Here is a 4,263-nt window from a genome sequence, read left to right on the forward strand (position 1 = left end):
GAAGGGGCAAAGTGTCCACACTTTGGTCTTCGTTCTTCTTGAGTTTCATGTGTTTAGCAAATTGTATCTTATATCTTGGGTATCCTAAGTTTCTGGACTAATATCCACTTATCAGTGAGTACATATTGTGTGAGTTCCTTTGTGACTGGGTTACCTCACTCAGAATGATGCTCTCCAGGTCCATCCATTTGCCTAGGAAGGCTCTCACACACTTTATGCCACCTCTTCCACAGGGTTTCCTGAACTGCGATGGGATGGAGACATCCCAGTTAGAACTGAGCATTCCAAGGTCTCTTACTCTGCATAATGTCTGGCTGTGAGTCTCTGTACTTGTTCCTATCTGCTGCAGGAGGAAGCTTCTCTGATGATGGCTGAGCAAGGCAATGATCTGAGTGTAGCAGAATTTCAATCACTAGGAGTCATTTTATTGTTATGTTCCTTTAGTAGAACAGTAGTATTTAGTTTAACCCTAGGTCCCTGAGCTATCTTGTCTCAGATTGTTGGTCACCCAAGCAGGAGTGGGCCTTAGGTCAAATCAGATATTGGTTGGTTACTGCCACAGGTTTGTGCCACTATTGCCCCAACATACCTTGCAGGCAGGACACCATTGTAGGGTTTTGTTGATCCCACCTGTAATGGTTTGTATATTCTTGGACCAGGGAGTGGCACCATTTGGAGATGTGACCTGGTTGGAGTAGGTGTGTCACTGTGGGTGTGGGTTTAACACTCTCACCCTAGGTGCCTGGAAGTCAGTCTTCCCCTAGCAGCCTTTGGATGAAGATGTAGAACTCTCAGCTCTGCCTGCGCCATGCCTGCCTGGATGCTGCTGTGCTCCCACTTTGATGATAATGGACTGAACCTCTGAACCTGTAAGCCAGCCTCAGTTAAATGTTGTTTTTTATAAGACTTGCCTTGGTCATGGTGTCTGTTCACAGCAGTGACACCCTAACTAAGACACCACCAAAGGAAATACCATTACCCAAATTCTGTAGTTGAATTAAGCAAGCTTTATTTCCTGTCATACAGGACTGTCTCCCTAAAACAGGGTTTGAAAGAACAGCATCAAATACAAGAGAAGGTGGGATTTAAATAGCTCAAGAACTGCAAGACTAGGAAGGTTTCAAGGGTTGGGGAATTTTCAGAGGATCTTATCATGGGGTGGAGGTCAGGGTATAGGGTGTGGAATATGTCAAATTCCAAAAAATGGGTCAAGACATAGTCAAGCCCAATTTTGACAGAAATCAGGAATGAACTTAGTTTTGGGGCAGGAGGAGGCAGTCTCTGACACAGTTTCTCTGTGAATCCTTGGCTGTCCTGGAAGTTACTCTGTAGACCAGGGTGGCCTTGAACTCAGAGATCTACCTGCCTTTGCCTCCCAAGTGCTGGGATTAAAGGCATTCAACACCAATTAAGTGGCTTCTAATCTTAAAATGGAGTCAGGCTGGTCCATCAGTTTATGGCTGGGTTCGTGTTTATGTTTCTTTGGGTAGCATACAGAGTAGGTTCCTGAACCAAAGATGCTAGAATATACTAGTGAAGGCTCTATTTAGGCATCAGCTCAACTTCTTCATGTTCAATGAGGCTTGTAGGTGTTATCAGCAATGGGGCCTTGCCATTGGTTAAATGGAGAGCAACCTATAGTCTTGGCAACAACCTAAGTTGTCTGGGAATTCCTTTGAGGCCCCTTTGACCAACTATCCAATTAGATGTAACCCAATTCCAGTACTGGAAGCTTCATTTGGTGACAAGAAATAGCCAGTTAGGGTTCTGTCTTCCCCATTATTTGACAGTTTCATTTAGATTGCCCCCATATATGTACGTATTTTAGGACGTTTTTGCTGTATTAGGTTTCCATACTACTCCTCAAATGGCCCTTAATTTTAGCTGTCTCTCCCTATATCCCTATAGCCCCTCTCTTATCTCCCTCTACCCTTCTCCTCTCCACTTGACCCTCCAGTTCCAGACCCCTATTCATCCATAACTATCTCTTCTATTTCCCTTACCTGAAGAAATCTCTGTCCCACCTAGTCCCATTCCTATGTATGGATGAGGAGAAGGGTTTTATTACTGATATAGGGAAGAATTTAACCAGAGGCATCAAGAAGTGTCCAGAGCAGAGAAAGAAAGTTCTTCTGACTGTAACTTGGTTATTTTTAACTTGACAGCTAAAGTGGTATTTTGAAAGAAAGAAAAAAGCCCCCACAATCCATAGGGAGTGACACTTATAAGAGGTGTGGTCTTGTTTAAGGGGATCCATGACTATAGGGTAGATTTGAGGTCTCAGAAGCTCAAACCAGTTCTCTTCCTACTGCCTGCAAATCAAGATGTAGAGCTCTCAGCTCCTACTCCATCACCATGTCTGCCTGCATGCCACCATGTTTCCTGCCATGAACTAAATAATGAACTAAACCTCTGAACTGTAAGCCAGCCCCAATTAAATGTTCCTTTAAAGAGTAGCAGTGGCCATGGTGTCTCTTCACAGCAATCAAACCCTAACTAATATCCACATATAAGTGAATGAATACCATATTTTCTTTCTAGGTCTGGAATACCTCACTTGGGATTGTTGTTGTTGTTGTTGTTGTTGTTGTTGTTGTTGTTTTCTCTAGTTCCATCCATTTATCTTCAAATTTCATGATTTCATTTTCTTTTTTTAATGGCTGAGTCCATTATTTTAAGGCATACTCCATTGTGTAAATACATCACATTTTATTTTCTTTATGTATTGGTTGGAGAGACATTTGGTTGTTTCCATTTTCTTGCTATTACGAGTAGAGTGGCAATGAACATGGCTGAGCAAGTGTCTTTCTGGTAAGATAAAGTGTCCTTTGAGTTTATACCCGAGTGGTATGGCTGGATCCTGAGGTTGATGGGCTCCATTCTTTCCAAGGAACCACCACAGTGATAATATGGCGTGGCTGTATAGGATTGCACTCCCACCAGCAATGAATGAGTTTCCCCTTACTCCACACCCTAGCCAGCACGAGCTGTCTAGCACTTGTTTTATTTCTTTTAGCCATTCTGACAGACGTAATATTGAATCACAACATAGTTTTGACTTGCATTTCCCTGATGGCTAAGGATATTGAACAACTCTTTCTGTGTTTCTCAACCATTGAGTTTCCTATTTTGAAGATTTGGGTTATTTGTTTTCTTCATTTCTAATGTTTTTACTTCTTTATATATTTTTGGATATTAACCCTCTATCAGATGTGTACTGGATAAAAATCTGTTCCCATCTTGTAGGTTCTACATTGTCTGAATGACAATATCCTTTACCATACAAAGGTATCTCAGTTTCATGAAGTCTCATTTATTAATTGTTGATCTTAATGTCTGCACTATCAGTGTTCTGTTCAGAGGGTCTTTTCCTGTGCCAATGAATTCAAGGCTTATCCCCACTTTATCTGGTTTTTTTTTTTTAAGATTTATTTATTCTATTTATATGAGTACACTGTAGCTGTCTTCAGACACACCAGAAGAGAGCATCAGATCTCTCATTACAGGTGGTTGTGAGCCACCATGTGGTTGCTGGGAATAGAACTCAGAACCTCTGGAAGGGCAGTCAGTGCTTTTAACCACTGAGCCATCTCTCCAGTCCTTTATCTGATTTTATGTTGAAGCCTTTGGTCCATCTGGACTTGAGTTTTGTGTAAGTTGATAATTATGGATCTACTTAGATTCTTCTCCATGCCTCTATCCAGTTTGGTGAGCACCATTTGTTGAAGATGCAACTTTTTGTCCAGTATTTCTGGCTTCTTTATCAAAAATCAGATGTCTGTGGATGTATAGATTTATATCTGGGTCTTCAATTTAATTCCATTGATCAACATGTTTATTTTTGTGCCAGTGCCATGCTGTTTTTATTACTACAGTTATACAACTTGAAATCAAGGATGATAATATCTCTAGCGGTTCTTTTATTATTCAGGATTGTTTTATCATCTCTGAATTTTTGTGTCATTCCATATGAAACTGAAAACTGACCTTTCACAATCTGTGAAGAATTGTATTGAAAATTTTATGGGACTAGCATTGAATCTGTACATTGAATCTGTACATTGCTTTTGGTAGAGTGGCTATTGTTACTATATTTATCCTACAGAATAATGAGCATAGGAGATCTTTTCATCTTCTAAGATCTTCAGTTTCCTTCTGCAATGTCTTAAAGTTTTACCATACTAGTCTTTACGTGCTTGGTTAAAGTTACCGCAAAATATTTTATATTATTTGAGGCTACTGTGAAGTGTGGTTTTTTTTTCT

Source organism: Mus caroli, chromosome 19 (genome assembly GCF_900094665.2).
Source record: "Mus caroli chromosome 19, CAROLI_EIJ_v1.1, whole genome shotgun sequence".
Classification (NCBI taxonomy): domain Eukaryota; kingdom Metazoa; phylum Chordata; class Mammalia; order Rodentia; family Muridae; genus Mus; species Mus caroli.